Genomic DNA, 23,390 nt, shown 5'->3' with positions numbered 1-23,390 from the left:
CTAGATGCCTAGAACAAATGAAACTCAAGACAGATGATCAAAATGGGAATGCTTCACTCCTTCTTTAAAAGGGGAACAAGAATACCCTTGGCAGGGAAGAGAGAGGCAAAGATGAAAACAGACACAGAAGGAACACCCATTCAGAGCCTGCCCCACATGTGGCCCATGCATATACAGCCATCCAATTAGACAAGATGGATGAAGCAAAGAAGTGCACACTGACAGGAGCCGGATGTAGATCTCTCCTGAGAGACACAGCCAGAATACAGCAAACACAGAGGCGTATGCCAGCAGCAAACCACTGAATTGAGAATAGGACCCCCGTTGAAGGAATCAGAGAAAGAACTGGAAGAGCTTGAAGGGGCTCGAGACCCCATATGTACAACAATGCCAAGCAACCAGAGCTTCCAGGGACTAAGCCACTACCTAAAGACTATACATGGACTGACCCTGGACTCTGACCTCATAGGTAGCAATGAATATCCTAGTAAGAGCACCAGTGGAAGGGGAAGCCCTGGGTCCTGCTAAGACTGAACCCCCAGTGAACTAGATTGTTGAGGGGAGGACAACAAGGGGGGAGGATGGGGAGGGGAACACCCATAAAGAAGGGGAGGGGGGAGGGGGATGTTTTCCTGGAAACCGGGAAAGAGAATAACACTCAAAATGTATATAAGAAATACTCAAGTTAATAAAAAAAAAAAAAAAAAAAAAAAAAAACAGGTGAAAGCAAATGCCGGCGAGGATGCGGAGAAAGAGGAACACTCCTCCATTGTTGGTGGGATTGCAGACTGGTACAACCATTCTGGAAATCAGTGTGGAGGTTCCTCAGAAAATTGGAACTTTGAACTACCTGAGGGCCCAGCTCTACCTCTTTTGGGCATATACCCAAAAGATGCCCCAACATGTAAAAAAGACACATGGTCCACTATGTTCATAGCAGCCTTATTTATAAATAGTCAGAAGCTAGAAAGAACCCAGATGCCCTTCAACAGAAGAATGGATACAGAAAATGTGGTACATCTACACAATGGAATATTACTCAGCTATCAAAAACAATGACTTTATGAAATTCGTAGGCAAATGGTTAGAACTGGAAAATATCATCCTGAGTGTGGTAACCCAATCACAGAGAAACACACATGGTATGCACTCATTGATAAGTGGTTATTAGCCCAAATGCTTGAATTATCCTAGATGCCTAGAACAAATGAAACTCAAGATGGATGATCAAAATGTGAATGCTTCACTCCTTCTTTAAAAGGGGAACAAGAATACCCTTGGCAGGGAAGAGAGAGGCAAAGATTAAAACAGAGACTGAAGGAACACCCATTCAGAGCCTGCCCTACATGTGGCCCATACATATACAGCCACCCAATTAGACAAGATGGATGAAGCAAAGAAGTGCAGGCAGACAGGAGCTGGATGTAGATCTCTCCTGAGAGACACAGCCAGAATATAACAAATACAGACGCGAATGCCAGCAGCAAACCACTGAACTGAGACAGGACTCCCATTGAAGGAATCAGAGAAAGAAGTGGAAGAGCTTGAAGGGTCTCGAGACCCCATATGAACAAAAATGCCAAGCAACCAGAGCTTCCAGGGACTAAGCCACTACCTAAAGAGTATACATGGACTGACCCTGGACTGTGACCTCATAGGTAGCATTGAATATTCTAGTAAGATCATTAGTGTAAGGGGAAGCCCTGGGTCATGCTAAGACTGAATGTGATTGTTGGGGGGAGGGCGGCAATGGGGGGAGGATGGGGAGGGGAACACTTATAGAGAAGAGGAGGGGGAGGGATTAGGGGAATGTTGGCCTGTAAACCGGGAAAGGGAATAACACTCGAAATGTAAATAAGAAATGCTCAAGTTAAAAAAAAAGAAACAAAAGAATACCATATAAATAAGAAGAAAACAAAAAATTAATTTTTGGTAGGTTTTAGATTGTAAAGTTTTTGCTACAGTGTCAGTTTGATGGCCTGTTTCCTTCTTTTGTTTGGGAGGGTTTTATTTTGTATTTTGTTTGGTTGGTTGTTTGTCTGATTTCTACTAAAGCATTAATTTACAGTGCAGTCCATTCACTTATGAAAGAAAACAGCTGTCTATCTTAGTTTGCTTGAACAGGCCCAGCATAGCCCAAAGGTTATTGTTATTTCTCATATGCTCACACCTCCTCTGTGGTTAATCTGATGGCTTTTAACTGAAAAATATATTTCACACCCAAGTTTCCAATCCTTTCATCCTAGTTCAAGTCAGTATCACCCCCTGATGTGATAACTTCAATAACTTTCTGATTGCTTTGCCTGCTTTAAGCCCTGTTTCCCTAAAGCCGTTTCCTGCAGAATATTTTCCATGAGCTTTCTCAAATGCTAACCAGGTCTTATAAAGCCCTGCTTTAAATCCACAGAGATTTCATATAGCAAAAGTAAATCTACGTTCCTTACCATAGTTTCCAAAATTCTTTATATTTCTGCCTGTTATTCTCTATCTTTCATGGACACACACACACACACACACACACACACACACAGAAACACTAAACCTACATACACTTAACTGAAGTTTAGGAAGATTGAGCAAAGATCACCATACAAATAAATGGCTAATATTCAACCATTTCTCACTTAAAGGATTATACATTCTCATTTTTATTTTATTGTCATGAAAAGTTCATAAATCCAATATTATAAGGTTTCTAGTTTTATGTAATATACAATTCTGTTATAAGACAAAATGGTGAGTTTTCAAATAACATTATTCCAAGCTTACAGAGCTTTAGGGAGGTACATGAAACTTTGTATATTACTAATTCTTCACAAGTCTTATTTATATTGAGTAGTAATATAGTTCACTTTAATTATAATGCCACAAGTCTTCCAGATGTTCTATTCAGATGTTTACTGCTATGACTACTTTTTCTCAGCTTTTTACTGCTGAAGACAATTTTTATCAATAGTGCTTAGAATTCAGAGGATCTGAGGCTCTGAGAACATCTGAGTGCCGTTGCCACACAGACACTGTGTAATGGTAACACCTAAATTTGATGCTCTCAACTACTATTACAAACAGAAGTGTCACAAGCCTCAGGTGAACCATTTTCTTTAACAATAATAATAATAATAATAATAATAATAATAATTTTATTCATTCCCTTTACAAGCCAATATCAGTCTTCCTCTCCTCCACATCAAGTAGCTGCCAGATAAGGTACATCATTTCCCATTGAAACCAGACAAGGCTATCCATTTTGGGGTGCAGAATACACAAGCAGGCAGGCAGGTAACAGGCTCAGGAACAGCCCCAACTCCAGTTGTTTGAGGAGCCCTCATGAAGACCAAGCTGCTCATCTGCCACATAGGTGCAAAGGCCTAACTCCAGTCCATGCTCACGCTTTGGTTGGTGATTCAGTCTCTGGGATTCCCCAAGGGTTCAGGTTAGTTGACTCTGTTGGTCCTCTTGTGGAGTCACTGTCCTCTTCAAGTGTCTCAATCTTTCTTCCAACTCTTTCATAAGATTCCCCAAGCTCCATCTAGTATATGGGTATGAGTCTCTATATTTCTTTTGATTGGCTGCTGGGTGGGGCCTCTCAAAGGACAGTTATGCTAGGTTACTGTCTGCAAGCATAATAGAACATCATTATTAGTGTCAGGGATTGGTTCTTGCCCATGGGATGGGTCTCAATTTGGAGCAGTCATTGTTGGCACATCTTGTAGACAGAACACTTTTGGATAGGTGAGGTGCTGTCATCCTTCACTAGGAATCTTGCCTGGCTAAAGAACTTGACCACATTAAGATCCACATTCCCCTCTGCTAGGAATCTCAGCCAGAGTCGCTCCCTTAGACTCTCTGGGATCCCTTCTCATCCCAGGCCCCTGGTATGTATTAGAGATTGCATCCACCAGTCCACTTCCTTTCTCTCTCCTCTGCTTTCCCTACATATGCTCTCCCCAACCACCATCACCCTCCCCACCCCATCCCTTATTTCACCCAGTTTCTTCCTTCCATTGACATCCCATATCTATGTTTCCTTTTCTGAGATTCAAAAATCCTTCCTTGTACTTCCTTGTTATTTGGCTTCTTTGGTTCTATTGATTACGGTATAATTATCCTGTACTTTATGCCTGATATACACTTATAAGTGAGTACATACCATGCATGTCCTATTGGGTCTGACTTACCTCACGCAGGGTATTTTCTAGTTCCATGTATTTGCCTGCAAGGTTCATGATGTCCTTGTTTTTAATGGCTGAGTACTGAGCCGTTCTGTAGATGTTGCCACATTTGCATCCGTTCTTCAGTTAAAAGGCATCTAGCTTATTTCTGGTGTCTGGGTATTATAAATAAAGCTAAAATAAATAGTCGAGCACATGTCATTGTGCTATGATGGAGCATCTTTTGGATGTATGCCCACACCTGTGCGGTATAGCTAGGTTTTAAAGAAGAGCTATTCCCAATCCTCTGAAAAACTGCCAAACTAATTTCCAGAGTAGTTGTAAAAGTTTTCACTCCCACCAGCAGTGAAGAAGTGTTCCCCTAGTTCCCCAACTTCACCAAGATGTGCTGTCCTTTGACATTTTTATCTTAGCCATTCTCATAGGTGGAAGGTGGAATCTCAGGGTCATTTCAATTTGCATTTCCCTGATGACTAAGGATGTCAAACATTTCTTTAGGTGTTTCTCAGTCATTTGAGATTTCTCTGTTAAGAATTCTGTTTGGCTCTGCACTCCATTTTTTAATTCGATTATTTGGTCATTAATGCCTCTGGAGTTCTTTATAGATTTTAGATATTAACCCTCTGTCAGATGTAGAGTTAGTGAAGATCTTTCCCAATCTGAAAGCTGTCGTTTTGTCCTGATGACAGTGTCCTTTGACTTATGAAAGGTTTTTCAATGTCAATTTATTAATTCTTGACCTTAGTTCCAAAGACACTGGTGTTCTATTCAGGTAGCTGTCTCCTCCACCAATGATTTCAAGGCTATTCCCCACTTTCTGTTCTATTAGATTAAGTGTGTCTGGTTTTATGTTGAGGTCTTTGATCCATTTGGACTTGAGTTTTGTGCAGAGTGATGAATATTGACCTATTTGCACTCTTCTACACGGAAACATCCAGTTACACCAGCACAAGCCTCTAGTGAACCATTTTGTTACTGAAAGAACAGCATTCCAAATATCTTCAGCCTGTTTCTCCTAAGAATCATGCTAAACTCATCTTATGTTTTGCATTCTAAAGCAGTTTGTGACCCTCACTGTGATTATTATGGAAAGGATTTATTAAAAGAGCTGTTGCTCTTTTATAGTATTGAAAGAAGGTTAAAATCTCTTTGTCAAAGTAGAATCTAAAGCAGTCAATATTTAAAAGAAAATACTATTTACATACTTGCTTTTAACAGTAGTGACAAGATATATGTTGTTTGGGAGCGTGGGTAGAAATGAAAAATTCAATAAAATATATCAATGGGGAACTTCTTATTAGAAAAGCACAGAAAAGTGTAAACAATTATGGAGAGTTGCATTGGAACATCTAAAGCTCTTCCATTTTGACTTCTGAATGTTCAAAATTGGCCTCTTATTTTTCCAAGAAATTTCTCAATACGTGCATCCTTATAAAATACTACTTTGTGACTTTCTATGACAAGTTTTTGAAAACAGAGATTCACAGAATACTGAATACCAGTTTGAAATTCAGGGTCAGACTGGCTATTTATCTGTGATACCAACAGGTAAACATTGATTCTAGACACAGTCTTTCTCCCGTACTCCGGAAAGTCCACATAGAATCTTCAAACCCTAAAAGTGGCTCTCTTGACCTAAAATTTTGAATTGAGGAGTTCATATATATGCCACCCCTTCCATTCCAGAGAGAGGATAAAGGACTCTTTCCTAGGAGTCTTTAAGCATCTGCACTATGTATATTGTCTCCAGGGATCAGAGAATCAGATGTCTTTGGATTATAAATTCATAGAAGACAGGTCTGAAGGTGATTGAGCATTGATGGTACAACTATGTCCGAGCATCCACAGATTTCAGTTTATCCTTCTACCAGGATTTCTGTCTCTAGTTGCTCAAAATATGAAAGTATAAACTCCTTAATAATAATGTATTAAAATATTTAATAAATGTGACTTTATTTCTAGATCAAATCACTATGATTTAAAGTACAGAGGTCAAAATATATTCAAGAGAAATTGCAAATTGTTTTAACCCTTTTGACAAAATTTTATATTTATTGATAAACAAAGATTAAAAAATTAAATTCATCAAAGATGCCATTTTTTCTTTTCCAATGGAAGTTGAAGAATGCTTTTCTAAAATAATCTGTGAATAACATTCGCTGTAAGATGAGTCATGCCTCCACACCTTGAACATTGATCTGACATAACTGATCAAAATATGAAATTATTATAACCATTTAAGTAAATTAAAAATATTTGTCTCAATGATTTTTATATAATGGAGAAAGAGACATAGAGACAGAAATTGAATACAGATGATGAGAGATCAATTCGGGCCTTTGAGGAGCCTAAAAGTGTTTCCCTTGGCAGTCTTCAGAAATAACTTGAACTGTGAATGTTCAAACTCTAAAACTAATGAAATGATGGTTCCTGTGTTTTATATCATCTGATAATGTTAATTGGTTATGCCAGCCTAAAGGTGACTTCAGCTACTGTCTGTAAATCAGTGATGAAGAGCAAACTATAAGTTGAATCCTAAGAGGACGTTACCAAAATCATACTAAAAAGGAAATAGTGGTATAAAGTGTTTTTATATGTAAATAAGGATTTTTTAATTAATTAATTTTATTTCAGACATGATGGGAAAAGAAAATTTCATCATGTTAAAGAAAAACATAAAAGAAATGTCTAAAAATGTGCATGAAAGAGTTAAAAACAGAAATTAATGCAATTGTGATTTTTAAAATAAAGCATCTGTGCATTGGGCTGGGAGGATAGATCAATCAGAAATTACCTGTCTACAAGCATGAAGATCTGAGTTCAAACTTCTACAAGTCATATAAACAGCCCAAGGAAGCACATTGTATCCCTAGCACTCAGGGTACTCTGTAGGAAATGGCAGGTAGATGCCTGGAGTTCATTAGTTGGGCAGCATAGGTAAACTGATGAACTCCAGATTCAGTGAGATATCCTGATTAAAAAAACAGTCAAAATATTGAGAAAGACACTTTATTTTTATCTTTTACATGTATATGCTTAATACATATATGTAATTACACCTGCCACTCACATATCTATTTTCATACATCCCTCCTAAAGTCACACATACACAACACACACACACACACACACACACATACATTTTGATCTTTTAAAATATGTGTAATATATGCAGTATTTGTAACATCTGACCAAAAAAGAGACATAGAAAAAAAACTACTAATCAAGTAAGGAAATATAGAATTTTATCAATTATAGCATGTTTCCAATTAACAGAAATATTGATGCCTTCTAAATTCTTTGTTAGAGTTGTGAAATGGTGGAAAACTTTCCTATTTACATGAATATATATTACAACTTGAATTCCTAAAAGGCATGGGAAAGATAAGAAAACTTTTCACTTAGCACAGTAACCAGTTTAGTAACTTGGATTCACAAGTGGTGAAGAACAGAAGAAAGAAGCATGGAGGAATTTTCATTTGGCCATAGGTACACCCTGTATACAATACAGAAAGTAGGAGCTAGACTCAGTTTCTTAGTTTGAGCTGACTAAAACAAAGATTTGGATGTATATTTGGACTTACCCACAAATATATCTCCAGATGCCTATATCTGACAAGAAATATAGAACATATAGTTTATAAATCATGTCATGTGATCATAGAATCTGAGCAGAGGTACAATTAGAAATCTTACTGAAATTGCAGATGACCTTAAAGGACAATTGGATACTTCAGTCCAAATTCAGAAGTCTGAGAATCAGGAATCTCATTGCGAAAGTTCCCATTTACAGATAAAAGATTGAAAAGTAGGTGTGATAATATACAAAGGCAAAAAGTTGAATCTCAGCTACAGCAAAGAGGGATTTGATAATCTACTATTTTTTCTAATTGGGTAACTAGTGGGTTTTGGGGTCATGCCCACTTCCAGTGAAGCAACTTTCTTTATTTGTTTCAAATGGTAGTCATTTCCTGAAATGTTTTTACAGAGACACCTAGAAAGTATACTTTATTAACTATCTAAGTGTGCCTTAGCCAAGTCCACCACAGTATGTTGGTGATGCTGTGAGAACAGATGGCATATAAAGCGATAGGTAGTGATTCATGCTCCAGAAGTGAGGAAACAGTTGGATAGACTTACTATAGTACGACTAACAATGAATCCCATCCCAGGCATAAGATATTTCCAATCAAAATCAACACACATTAGTCACTTAATGTGTAGTTATAAATGCCTAGGTCTACCATGTCTCGAAGAATGACATGGTACTGTGGTACCATGGTACTTATACTTCTGTGGTACTTAGAGTTAAAGTCCTCCTCAATCCTACAACCTATATGTCCCTTAGATACTTCAAATTCAGTCTTTCCAATAATAAGGTATTATATGCACACTGAATGCACTGTGTGTGTATTTGTGTGTGCATGTACACATAAATTTGAGCATCAATCCACAAAACATGTATAAAGTGATGCTAATATATAATATGGCCTAAAATATGAAGTTATAATGGCAAATCACCAAGATGTATTCCATGTTCATGTTTGATGGGTAAACACTGATATGTACCCTGAGTTGAGCATCCATAGAGACAAAAAGGGGAGATTCAAATATCATTTGTATGGTATGTTTTCTGAAATTGATCAAACAGTCATATTAAAGAACTTTTGTCTCTACAGAGTAGATGCTTAGTCAATATCACTCCATCTATGGGAGCAGAGTAAAACTGAAAGGAATTCCAAGCTCACAGACTTTAGTGAGAACTCCAAAGTCCAAACTGTAGATGGGTGACAGGCAGTCATCTTTTAAGTCCCTTTTCCATCAATTCTGAAAAGGCATAAAACAGAACATTTAGAAAACATGCTTTTACCTATAAAGCAAATGGTAGGAAATAGATTTGCTTCTGAAAAAATATAGTCAGTAAGCCCTGCTCTAGCAATTTCCCATCATATCTCATTCTTCAATTAATGCCTTCCTAATATATACATTACCCACACTAATGAAGTGCTTGAGCATATAGGTATATTCTTGTTTATATTTATTTGTACCCTTGCCTTAAGTGTCTTTTAAAGGCCTTTAGGTAAGTTATAACCATTGCTCTTGTAAGACTAAACTCAACTTTTCAAAGCACATTAGAAAAATATGACAGACTATAAAACGGTGATGAACTCTTATGTCTGGAAGTTCACTTTGTTTTTAAAAGAGAAGTCCCAGAATAAAAAATTGTTAAATAGAAATAAACAGCAACTGAACTTGGTAGAAACTTAGAAAAAGAGAGGAAGAGGTAAATAATGAATTTTTCTCTTTTACCTACTATTCATGGGTTTGCAATACAAGATATATCATCTATATAGTTCTTTCTGTCTCCTAAAATAATAAGTTACCTGACTTTATAAGGAAAGCCACCATGGTAATTCAGAATCTCAGTCCTAGCATCATTGTTCCTATGAACTGTGAGTCCCACATGGCATTTTAAATTTCATGTTCTACATTTTAATGATGAAACCATGCATATTTCATGGTCATGATGCTTCTTACTTAGCATGAGTCATAGGAGATTGTTGCCAAAAGCAACTTAAAACTGACAACAGTATAGATATAAATGTAGATAGATATAGAGAGATTCGTTTTACTTAATTATAAAATGGAATATATTTTAAAACTGGCACACACAGAAGAATCAGTCACTTCCCAAGGACAAGTCAGGGCAGGAAAAAAAAGTCATTTACCAATATAGTCAGAAATTATGAAGAAAGTCTTGTCAAAAGACTTTATGTGAGAAAGGAGAGAAGGAACAAAATCTGATGCATTTAATAACATTGATTAGAAATGGGGAAAATTGAGAAAGAACTAACCAACTGGGTTTGTGATGGTGAAACCTATCAGAGTATGGCTAACCTCATATTTTTGACACATCTTTGTGTTTGTTATATATTGTTCTACCTACACTTAACAAAAATTGTTGCATAAAGTTATTGAATGACTGCAGCCAAATTATATTCGGTGTAAGGTGACTCATAAAATCTGGTATGATCATGCCATGTAATTCTGTATCTGACTCATGATTGTATACCTCTTGAATGTCAGGAGAAATCAAAAGCATAGCTAGAACTGTGAAATATAATGACTATACCATGTTGGATCCCAGGCACTAAAATATTACTAGTTGATGAGATCATAAAGAAAACATTCACTGTAAAATTGAAAGGCTATGAATTATAGCAATGACAGCTACCACATCCCAAGGGAGTAGATGAACATTGGTAGGGTTCTCCAGATAAGCAGTGCTCATTGGAGTCCTTAGTTTGAGCACCACTGATAACATAAAATTTATAGCAGAGAGGTATTTCAAAGGAGACTACACGACACTGGCTCTCAACCTATAGGTTCTGACACCTTTGGCAAGGTTGAGGAGTTGCCTGAGACCATATGCAGATCAGATATTTATATTACAATTCATAACAATGGAAAATTACAGTTATAATATAGCAACAAAAATAATTTTATGGCTGGTGCTCACCACAACGTGAGAAAATGTGTTAAGGGTTGTGGCCTCAGGGAGTAAGCAATCCAGTGCTATATGTCTATTATTAAATTGAGCAGTCCTAGGAGTCTTGTTCTTACACACTTATATGGCTACAGAGGCTATGCCTACTAGTTTTGTATCAATTTGACACAAGTTAGAGTCATCAGTGATGAGGGAATTACACTTGAGGAAATGCCTCCATAAAATTGCCCTGTAGACAAGTCTCTGAAATATTATCTTTCTTTGACTGGTGGAGGAGGGCCTGCGATGACCCCTGAGCAGGAGGAACTGGGTACTACCAGAAAGAAGCCTGGGTGAACTATGGGGATCAAGCCTGGAAGCAGTATTCCTCCATGATTTCTACTTACATTACTGCCTCCATGTCCCTGTCCTGACTCCTCTTGATGATGGGCTGATACCAAAGTGTAAGATAACATCAAACTTTTCCTCCCCAAGTTGGTTCTAGTCATGGTGGGCTTTGTTTGTTTGTTTTCTGTTGTTGTTTTCTTTCCTCATACAATACATCCCAACCAGAGTTCCCCCTCCCTTCACCCTTACCTTCCTCCCCCATTTCTCCTTTTTCCAAAGTCCACTTCCCCTCCATTTCTCTTCAGAAAAGAGCAGGTCTTCTGAATATATCAATCAAATATGGCATCACAAGGTACAATAAAACTAGGCATAAACCTTCAAATCAGGGCTGGGATAAGAAACCCAGTAGGAGGAAAAGTTCCTAGGGCAGGTGAGTCAGTAACACCCTCATTCCCACTGTTAGGAATCCCATGAAAACAGGAAGCCCACAACCATAACATTTGAAGAGGACCTACTGCAAACCCTTGCAAGCTGCATGATTGACACTTAAGTTTCTGAGAGCCCCTATGAGCTCTGCTTAGTTGACTTTGTGGGCCATGTTCCCCAGTCATCTTTGTTGGATATGGTTTTTTTTATCACAGCATCTTAAAGACAGGGGCATACTGAAGTGTCCATTTACTCTGTAAAGAGGAGACATAAACCCAAGACAAGCTCTCCTCTACTACAAGAAAAGAATAAACAAAGAAAAGGCAATGGATCACTTAAAATATTTCACCGGGGTAACTTTAGGGACTTGTTACATGTTATGTATTTTTGGGAGCAGAAACATGAGGACCAATTAGGATCATTTTTAGTAATCAGTTGCTGATCCTGCCCACCTGTCTTAGTCAGGATTTCTATTCCCGCACAAAACATCATGACCAAGAAGCAAGTTGGGGAGAAAAGGGTTTATCAGCTTACACTTCCACATTGCTGTTCATCACCAAAGGAAGTCAGGACTGAAAATCACACAGGGTAGGAACCTGGAAACAGGAACTGATGCAGAGGCTATGGAGGGATGCTGCTTATTGGATTGCTTCCTCTGGCTCACTCAGCTTGGTTTCTTATAGAACCCAGGACTACCCAGGCACCACCTACAAGGTTTCCCTCCTTGATCACTAGTTGAGAAAATGTCTTACTGTTGGATCTCACGAAGGCATTTCCTCAAGGGAGATTCATTTTCTGTGATAACTCCAGCTTATGTCAGGTTGACACACAAAACCAGCCAGCACTCCACCAAAGAAAGACTGAATCAGAATCTTCAAGTTAAAAATTTCCAGGTGACTTCTGGCAACACCAAATTTTTATTCTGTATTTGCAAGAAAATTATTATTTGTCATTTATTGTTTGCATCACAAACTTGTTAGAACTCAATATCACTACTAAAAGATAGTTGATAAACTAGTGGATTCTACTTAATGTTTAATGCTCTAAGAAAATGGTAATTCCTGTCTTAGAGTCACTTAGGGTGTCAAAAATCTTGAATACTTAAAATAAACTATGAATTTCCCTAGGATGAACACAGGGGCTATAATACCATATTATACTTTTTCAGGTCTAGGTATTACAAAAAACACATATTCCAATTTTATTTTAAGGACTGTCTAATTATATGACCAATTTATTGAAATTTATGTAGTAATAAATGAGATTACACATAGACCTTAAAACACAATGAAGATATACAACTGTACACAAGAAAACTACTGATAATCATGTGAATGCAACTGGGTGACTTGATGATGTTCATCATAAATTTAGCATATGCTTTCAACTGAAAGGGCACATATGCAAAGATTCAGTGGTTGATTCTTGTGATGGTCTGTATATGCTTGGACCAGGGAGTGGCACTATTGGGAGGTGTGACCTTGTTGAAATAGATATGTCACTATGGGTATGGGCTTTAAGACTCTAGTCATAGTTGCCTGGAAACCAGTCTTCTACCAGACTTGAGATGAAGATGAGATGAAGGTGCAGTTCCTCCTGCACCATGCCTGCCTGGGCGATGACAGGCTCCTGCCTTGATGATAATGGACTGAACCTCTGAACCTGTAAGTCAGCCGCAATTAAAAGTTGTTGTTATTGGAATTACATTGTCCGTGGTGTCTCTTCACAGCAGTAAAAGCCTAAAGAAGACAATTGTAATAATAGTAAGACAAATTACTACAAACCCTTATTTTATTTTAAGTGGTCTCTAAGGGGTTTGTTTCTATAGTCTCAATTATTACTACAGTTAATATAAGAAAATTATTAATAAGCTAATTCTCAGAACTTAGAGATGTTTCTGATGATCTATGGCTACAAAGTGAGTTATCTGTCAAAATAATCTTTGTACACTGACTCAAGAGTTGCTCCAAAATCATAAATGATTCAGGATGGAGACCTGGGACTATGTCTCTATCGGAATAGACATAGAGGTGAGTCAACTGGAAGTGTCTGGATGAAGCGGAGCAGAATGGCATTGGTAGAGTCAGTGTTTTGAACATCACAAATAATAAGTCAGGATACCAAATTGTGTAAATCAACAGAATCAGATCACAAAGTTAAACAGAAAAGACAGTTCACAACCACATTACCCTGCTGACCATTCATGGAATCTCAAACACTGACTTCCCTGGACCTCTATTATTCCAACATGTCTAGGTAAGAAGTGCTTGAAAACACTCACTTGCTTAGAGATACTTCATTGGTATTGTTTTAGTAGGGTCCATGACTGAAATAACAAACTCACAAAATTATAATTCATTGAGATGAGGGAAAGAACTTGAAAATCTGAGTTGGGACCATACCAAATGTGACTGTGTCAAAATCTTAGCCACTTTGTGTAGAAACCCCTGCTACCCTAATATCAGAGACATTTCAACTGGGCTTTCTGCCTTGTAGTTTTCTGAATATTTGAACCAGGATTGTTAAAAAGTGATCCAATACAGAAGTCCCCATAACAGTAAATAGCTCTTCTGTTAGCATGGCTCCCGGTGCAGAGTTACATATGTGGAGATGCAATTAGCGTGGGATAATTATAAGCCACACACTTGACGTCAGAAGACTACTATTGTGACATTCTGAAAACAGTGTTTGCAAAGCACTTTCCTATAAATCCTGTGGAAGTTAAATATAGAACTACAGCTTGGTTTCACATAAATTCTGGAGTTGGTCAGTCATGGAGACAAAATTACATTTAGAGTTCCCTCTGGCATTGTAAGAGGAAGGACTGAAAGGAGCATTCTCACACTGCATAACAGGTGCCCCAGATTCTTAATGCTGTTGGTTTCTAAACCAAATCCAAGTCAGGAGTTTCACAATGAGCCGGCAGAAGCTTAAGATAATTGTGACAGTTGGCTAATAAGTTCCCTATTTAGGGAGCAACGAGGTTTGACAGGCTGACTAATTAAAGAATGATTGTATTTCCTGAGATCTAATTGAGATCTAAGATCTTAGTTGCATTTGAGCTTAATACCTTCTTGCTCTTCATTTTAGAAACGTTCCATCCATGTAGGCTCTGAAACTTGAATCATAATTGGTATTTGCTTTCCTTTTCTCCTAAGAAAAAAATTTGTCTCTAACAGTAAATCATACATATGATGTGAATAATATATATTTTAACAATATTTTATATTTTATTGTGTTTTATGTTCAGGGTTCATTCCTAATAATTTTGTTGTTGTTGATTATAATTTTTTTCTTTATTAACTTGGATATTTCTTATTTACATTTCGATTGTTATTCCCTTTCCCGGTTTCTGGGCCAACATTCCTATAACCCCTCCCCCTCCCCTTCTCTGTGAGTTTTCCCCTCCTGATCCTCCCCCCATTACCGCCCTACCTCCAAAAATCACATTTACTGGGGGGTTCAGTATTGGCAGGACCAAGGGCTTCCCCTTCCACTGGTGCTCTTACTAAGCTATTCATTGCTACCTATGCAGTTGGTGCCCAGGGTAAGTTTTGGGTAGAGGCTTGGTGCCTGGAAGCTCTGGTTGGTTGGCATTGTTGTTCACATGGGGTCTCAAGCCCCTTAAAGCTATTTCAGTCCTTTCTCTGATTCCTTCAATGGGGGTCCCGTTCTCAGTTCAGTGGTTTGCTGCTGGCATTCGCCTCTGTATTTGATGTATTCTGGCTGTGTCTCTCAGGACAGATCTACATCCGGTTCCTGTCAGCCTGCACTTCTTTGCTTCATCCATCTTGTCTAATTGGGTGGCTGTATATGTATGGGCCACATGTGGGACAGGCTCTGAATGGGTGTTCCTTCTGCCTCTGTTCTAAACTTTGCCTCCCTATTTCCTACCAAGGGTATTCTTGTTGCCATTTTAAAGAAGGAGTGAGGCATTCACATTTTGGTCATCCTTCTTGAGTTTCATGTGTTCTGTGCATCTAGGGTAATACGAGCATTTGGGCTAATATCCACTTATCAATGAGTGCATAACGTGTGTTTTTCTGTGATTGTGTTACCTCACTCAGGATATTTTCTAATTCATTCCATTTGCCTGTGAATTTCTTGAAGTCATTGTTTTTGATAGCTGAGTAGTACTTCATTGTGTAGATGTACCACATTTTCTGTACCATTCCTCTGTTGAAGGGCAACTGGGTTCTTTTCAGCTTCTGGCTATTATAAATAAGGCTGCTTTGAACATAGTGGAGCATGTGTCTTTGTTATATGTTGGAGCATCTTTTCAGTATATGCCCAAGAGAGGTATAGCTGGGTCCTCAAGTAGTTCAATGTCCAATTTTCTGAGGAACCTCCAGACTGATTTCCAGAATGGTTGTACGTACCAGTCTGCAATCCCACCAACAATAGAGGAGTATTCCTCTTTCTCTATATCCTCACCAGCATCTGCTCTCACCTGAGTTTTTGATCTTAATCATTCTTACTGGTATGAGGTGAAATCTCAGGGTTGTTTTGATTTGCATTTCCCTTATGACTAAAATGTTGAACATTTCTTTGTTTTTCTTGAATTTATGTTTTGTATGTGTTTGAAAACAAACACACTTTATTTTCCAGAGAGTTCTACTTTATACACGTGGCATTTTGCTTTATATACATTTTTGTATTTTAATGACATTGGGTATTTTCTTTGCCCCCATCCCCCAGTACTGGGGATTAAAAACAGTGCTCACAGAATTGGATCTGTAAGCCACAGCCCAGGCCTCTCTCAGATTTTAGTCAGCTCCACTATATTCCGCAACCAGCATTGAATGTCTTTTTAATTTTTTTATTTTATTTTTTTATCTTTATTAACTTGAGTATTTCTTATTTACATTTCGGTTGTTATTCCCCTTCCTGGTTTCCGGGACAACATCCCCTTAACCCCTCCCTCTCCCCTTCTATATAGGATTCCTCTCCCCATCCTCCCCCCATTACCACCCTCTCCCCAACATTCACGTTCACTGGGGACTCAGTCTTGACAGGACCAAGAGCTTCCCCTTCCACTGGTGCTCTTGCTAGGCTATTCATTGCTACCTATGAGGTTGGAGCCCAGGGTCAGTCCATGTATAGTCTTTGGGTAGTGGCTTAGCCCCTGGAAGCTCTGGTTGGTTGGCATTTTTGGATGTTGAAAATTTCTTTAGGTGTTTCTCAGCCATTCGGCATTCCTCAGCGGTGAATTCTTTGTTTAGCTCTGAACCCCATTTTTTAATATGGTTATTTGACTACCTGCTGTCTAACTGCTTGAGTTCTCTATATATTTTGGATATAAGTCCTCTATCAGTTGTAGGATTGGTAAAGATCTTTTCCAAATCTGTTGGTTGCCATTTTGTCCTAACAACAGTGTTCTTTGGCTTGCAGAAGCTTTGAAGTTTTATGAGTTCCCATTTGTCGATTCTTGATCATAGAACATAAGCTACTGGTGTTTTGTTCAGGAAATTTTCTCCAGTGCCCATGTGTTCGAGATGCTTCCCCACTTTTTCATCTATTAGTTTGAGTGTATCTGGTTTGATGTGCAGGTCCTTGATCCACTTGGACATAAGCTTTGTACAGGGTGATAAGCATGGATTGATCTGCATTCTTCTACATGCTGACCTCCAGTTGAACCAGCACCATTTGCTGAAAATGCTATCTTTTTTCCATTGAATGGTTTTGGCTCCTTTGTCAAAAATCAAGGTGTGTGGGTTCATTTCTGGGTCTTCAATTCTGTTCCATTGGTCTATCTGTCTGTCTCTGTACCAATACCATGCAGTTTTTATCACTATTGCTCTGTAATATTGCTTGAGTTCAGGGATAGTGATTCCCCTGGAAATCCTTTTATTGCTGAGGATAGTTTTAGCTATCCTGGGCTTTTTGTTATTCCAGATGAATTTGCAAATTGTTCTATCTAAGTCTCTGAAGAATTGGATTGGTATTTTGAAGGGGATTGCATTGAATCTATAGATTGCTTTTGGTAAAATGGCCATTTTTACTATATTAATCCTGCGAATCCAAGAGAATGTGAGATCTTTCCATCTTCTGAGATCTTCTTCAATTTCTTTCTTCAGAGGTTTGAAGTTCTTATCATACAGATCTTTCACTTGCTTGGTTAAAGTCACACCGAGGTATTTTATATTATTTGGGACTATTATGAAGGGTGTCGTTACCCTAATTTCTTTCTCAACTTGTGTCTCTTTTGTGTAGAGGAAGGCTACTGATTTATTTGAGTTAATTTTATACCCAGCCACTTTGCTGAAGGTATTTATCAGGTTTAGAGTAGTTCTCTGGTAGAACTTTTGGGATCACTTAAATACACTATCATATCATCTGCAAGTAGTGATATTTTGAATTCTTTTCTAACCTGTATCCCTTTGATATCCTTTTGTTGTCTGATTGCTCTGGCTAGAACTTCAAGAACTATATTGAATAAGTAGGGAGAGAGTGGACAGTTATTGTGTATATTTGGTTTTGTCATGGAATATCTTGGTTTCTCCATCTATGTTAATTGAGAGTTTTGCTGGATCCAGTAACCTGGGCTGGCATTTTGTGTTCTCTTAGGATCTGTTTTCCATTATCTTTGACAGTTGTGTCAATGATTTCTATGGAATCTTCTGCTCCTGAAATTCTCTCGTCTATCTCTTGTATTCTGTTGGTGATGCTTGTATCTACAGCTCCATGTCTCTTCTTTTGGTTTTCTATATCCAGGGTTGTTTCCCTGTGTCCTTTCTTTATTGCTTCTATTTCCATTTTTAATTCCTTCAATTGTTTGATTGTGTTTTCCCGGAATTCTTTCAGGGATTTTTGTGATTCTTCTCTATAGGCTTCTACTTGTTTATTTATGTTTTTCTGCATTTCTCTAAGGGAGTTCTTCATGTCTTTCTTGAAGTCCTCCAGCATCATGATCAAATATGATTTTAAATCAAGATCTTGCTTTTCTGGTGTGTTTGGATATTCAGTGTTTGCTTTGGTGGGAGAATTGGGGTCCGATGATGCCATGTAGTCTTGGTTTCTGTTGCTTGCGTTCCTGCGATTGCCTCTTGCCATCAGGTTGTCTCTGGTGTTACTTTGTTCTGCTATTTCTGACAATGGCTAGACCGTCCTATAGGCCTGTGTGTCAGGAGTGCTGTAGACCTGTTTTCCTGTTTTCTTTCAGCCAGTTGTGGGAACAGAGTGTTCTGCTTTCGGGTGTGTAGTCTTTCCTGTCTACTGGTCTTCAGCTGTTCCTGTGGGCCTGTGTCCTGAGTCCACCAGGCAGGTCACTTGGAGCAGAAAATTTGGTCTTACCTATGGTCCCGTGGCTTAAGTTCCTCGTGGGGGGCTGCTTTGAGCTCTCCGTGAGGGCAGCAACCAGGAGGGCTTGTACCACCTTTTCTGGGAGCCCCCGTGCACTAGGGTCCCAGATGGCATTAGGTCTTTTCCTCTGGAGTCAGAAATGTGAGCAGAGTGCAGTCTCTTCTGGCTTCCCAGGAGAAATATCTGAAGTCTCCCAGTGTGGCAGTGTGTGGGATTTCAGCACTCAGGAGATCGAAGCAGGATGGTCACGGGCACCAAGTCAGCCTGGGCTAAGCAGCAAGATCTTGAAGCCTAAACTCCGAAGTCCTCTGCATAATTGGAAAACCGGGCAGGTCTGAGAGATTTCCTTGTAGCAGCTGCTCAGAGTTTCCTCCCCAATAGTTGCTGGCTGCTTTTGTTTTGTTTGTTTTTAGTGACAGCATTTCTCTGTGTATCCCTGTCTGTAACTTACTCTGTAGACCAGGCTGTCCTCAAACTCACAGAGATCTGGCCTGCCTCTTCAGAGCTGGGATTAAAAGCCTTTCCCTCTTTTTGAATATTTTCAAACCCTAAGGAATGATGAATAAATAAATAAATTCTAAAGACATCTACCTTTCATGCATCAAGGTTTTGAAGGCAACCACACTGACATGTTTTCTTTTTCTTACTCAATCTTAGCACTGTGATAGAAGAGCATACAGAAGGCACTAAATACACAGATGTTAGCAGTAGGTATGGATGAATAAAATATTCCATTGCAGATCTTATACATATGACTATCCCACTTCTGTAGCTTGTCTAGAATTCAACAAAACATTTTTTATGATGAAGGATCTGAACACAGCAAAGCAAGATTGTAAGATTGTACTTTAATTTCAGAATATGTACACCTTTCCTTGAACACAGATGAAGTGATATATATGAGTGAATGGGAGATAAGCATAGATTGCTACATCTTTTCAAACAGAAACTTTAAATATAACTTCATGATTCACTCAACCTCTTTATCATCTCTGCCTCCTCCTGAGCAACTTACCCCAAATAGGGGCTGATGCTTCAGCTCAAATGGCTGAGTAAGAAGACAAGTGGAGCTGACTGCAGTCATATAAATAATATGTGAGACAGCAAGAATACTTGTTTGTTCTTGTAAGTCATTGGGATTTGGAGTTGGTTTGCTATTACAGCAAAACTGACAGAATAAAGTGAAACCTAACACTTTTTTTTGGTTTTTGCTGTTCAACAAATTGCCACTGGACTGCAATCTATATTTAGATTCTAAAATTGTCAATAATGAGCACAGTATGGCGACCTGGAACACAAAGGTCACATGCAATGAACTTGAGACTTTGAAGCTGAGTATTCTCGACATGGACTGATCTATTTTCTTCATTGGATAAAGTCAGGAAGAAACACTCTGTTTACAAGTAAACACAAAAGAAAAATTCACAGACACTCTGAGAACCGCAGAGTTTGAAATAAGAAGTGCTTTCCATTTACCATAGTAAAAATATATGAAAAGAAATTATTTGGGCCATTATAGCTAACTTAGACTCATGTTGAATATGACTAAGGTTTAGGAAAAAAGCTTAAAAAGCCTCTCATTGTCTTAAGATATATAAATATTAGATGCATATATGTATATTTGTAGGGAGAAGGAGATGCACATATTGCTATTGCTCCATGGCCCCTGATGAGATCAAAGTGTTCTTTGGAACTTTGTCTTAAGGATTTGCAATCTCCTCTAAGATCCACAACTCCCTTATCCCTTGGGAGCTGAGTAGGTGTCAAGCACTGGGTGTGATTTTTTTTTCTTCTTGAGCAGACCTTACATGCAATTATGGGAGCTATTGGTTACATCTAAGATATGGGCATCACTACTACACATATAGGTGTAATTTCCTGCTGGTCATCATTGTTGTTCATAATTGGGTAGAACTGCTATTTGTTTTCTTCCCTGGAAAGCTTGGATAGCAGGTTCTGGAAATATAAATATCTTCTCTTCAAAAAGAAAGCTTTCAAGTCATATCCAATTTGCACCAGCTGGGTCTTGTGTCCGAAGCACATGATGCCTTCAACAATAAGGACTTTCCTCACACCTCTAAAACTCTAGGAGATTTTGAATGTCTGCTGCTACTTTCCTAGGCCAGTATATTAGTAACAGCATTCAAAGTACTTATTTTTATAATCCACAAATAAGTGCAGTTCTCACACCTCATCGAAGAAACATCTCTCTGCAACAGATGGAGACACATGCAGAAACTACAACCAATCAAAATGTAGAGAACAGGCTAATGTAGGCTGGCAGAACTTCTGCACCTAAGGCTTAGGAAATAGAATAGAAGACAGAAGACTAGGAGATCCAGAGGACTAGAAAATCCCCTGCGATACTTTGTGTCCTGGATATGACAGAAAGCTTCAGCAATGATCTTGCGAAAACATGGCACCCTAAACATTATTTGAACAAGTACATCATCAATAGACATGCTGACAATATTCTACCCATAGACAAAAAAAAAATCTACAGGTGACTACTTCTGAGAGTAGAAGAAATAGTCTTTCCTGGGTATGAGCCCTCTGATTGGTTATTCAATGTAAATAGGTCACCCCTATAAATCATATAGACACAGGAAACACTAAATGAACTCAGCAAGTTGTTTTTAAACATTTAGGAACACAGGCATGTATACATGCATGAATGTGTGAATGAGTGTGTGTATGCAGTTAACCATAACAAGCTAAAGGCCAGAATTTCAAGCTGGGGACTAAGAGTAGTAAATCATGGAAATAACATTTTAATGAAAACTAAGATACAATTTTACAGATTTGCATTGTCTAAGGTGCCATCATCCCAGGGCAAATATACTTATTGCTTTTGGGTTCTAGCTCTCTAAGGCAGAAATCATGCTGGGAAATTTAATTACTCTTCCAAGGATGTTGCAGTCTTTGAAGTGTGAATCATCTGGAATCAGGAAATTAAAAATAAACAAGAGTCTTCCTCAGAGTATATCCAGGTGAGTGTGTGCAAAGAGAAGTGGATGTATGTGTGGTGCACACATACGTAAAGGCTAGAGGAAGGCAACTTGTTTCCTTCTCTATTGCTTGCCACCTTATTGCCTTGAAGCAGGGTCAGTCACTGAATCTGAACTTAAATGGTCCATCCTCCTCATTCCATTGCAATGCTGGGGTAGAGGCAACAGCAACTCCAACTGGCTTTGTATGAGCTTCTGAGGGCTCAAACATGAGAGATCTCATGTTTGCACAGAAATTGTTTTTACCCATTGAGGCATCCATCCACTTCTTATATGGTGAACTGTGGAATTTCTATTTTCCCATTTGAATGGAAGTGTTTATTTGAACTCTTATGCCTGTTGTCACATACATAATGCATAATTGTCATATACAATTATGGTGTTAAATGGTGACTGTGTTTTTTGGTTGTACAAACCAGGATTATTTGCCTTAGGTAGACTTCAATATCCTAGAATGCATGAGTGCATGCATATATCTGTGCATGTGTGTTTGTGTCTGTATGTGAGTGTGTGTGTGCGTGTGTGTGTGTGTGTGTGTGTGTGTGTTTGTTTTGAAAACCTTTCTCATGTCATTGTAGAGATATTTCATTACTTCCTTCAATTATTTGTTTACAGTAGATAAAAATTTATCTAAAATGAAAAAAATTCCTCTCAAGAGTATATGCCTAGTAGTACCCCTGTCCACAAAATTACCTCTTTAATAATATGAAAACTATGATTATAAGGAGCTAAAGCTTTATTTTCATTAAATTCTAAATGTCTTTAATTTCTTTATTTCTTCCCTGTCCACCAACCAAAGAGTACGCATGGAGGGACCCATTTCTCCAGCTGCATATGTAGAAGAGGATGGTCTTATCTGACATCAGTGAGAGGAAAGGACTTTGGACCTATGAAGGCTTGATGCCTGGTGTAGGAGAATGCTAGAGTGGTGAGGCAGGAATGGGTGGGTAGTTGAGGAAACAACCTCATAGAAGCAGGGTGAAGGAGGGATGGGATGGAGATTTGCAGAGGGGAAACTGGAAAAAGGGATAACACTTGAAATGTAAATATGTAAAATAACCAATAAAAATAAAAATTTTTAAAAGGAGCTAAATTTTGGGGTAATTACTTCTTTATTGGTTTCTATATATACATACATCTCTAAATATCATACACTGATGACTTCCCAGTTCTGTTTTTTATGTTTTAACTATTTATATATAAAAGCTTTTACATGTCCATATTATATATTAATTTATAATATAAATTTTGTCTTTCTAATGTTGCTAGTTATATCATAGAATGAGTGAATAAATTAGCATATTAATTTTAATTTTAATGTAAATAATCATTAAAACAAAGCTAATATTTGATTTTAACAAAACTACAAACTTTAATAAAACCATATAAGGAGATTTCTTTATTTATTTTAGTTTCAGCAGTAACGGATATAAAACAATAGAAATCACATGAAACTGTATTTGCCCACCCTGGGATCTGGAGAAGATAGCTCCAGCTGAATTCATAGAAGTTCTGATCTCTTAGCACAGCAAATATGAGAGATTTCTTTATTTATTTTAGTTTCAGCAGTAACGGATATAAAACAATAGAAATCACATGAAACTGTATTTGCCCACCCTGGGATCTGGAGAAGATAGTTCCAGCTGA

General features: G+C 38.1%; 1 long non-coding RNA gene across 1 annotated transcript; it reads left to right on the top strand.

Moving 5' to 3' along the window:
• The first annotated feature begins 1,838 nt into the window (after positions 1-1,838).
• Positions 1,839-22,830, top strand: LOC134480943 (uncharacterized). The gene is made up of 2 exons (XR_010055983.1): positions 1,839-21,725; positions 22,543-22,830. It is a non-coding gene; the product is annotated as an uncharacterized LOC134480943 (long non-coding RNA).
• Positions 22,831-23,390: the final 560 nt, after the last annotated feature.

Source organism: Rattus norvegicus, chromosome 11 (genome assembly GCF_036323735.1).
Source record: "Rattus norvegicus strain BN/NHsdMcwi chromosome 11, GRCr8, whole genome shotgun sequence".
Taxonomy (NCBI): Eukaryota; Metazoa; Chordata; class Mammalia; order Rodentia; family Muridae; genus Rattus; species Rattus norvegicus.
The sequence above is the reverse complement of the archived record's forward strand: the minus strand, read 5'-3'. Positions and strand labels throughout refer to the sequence as shown.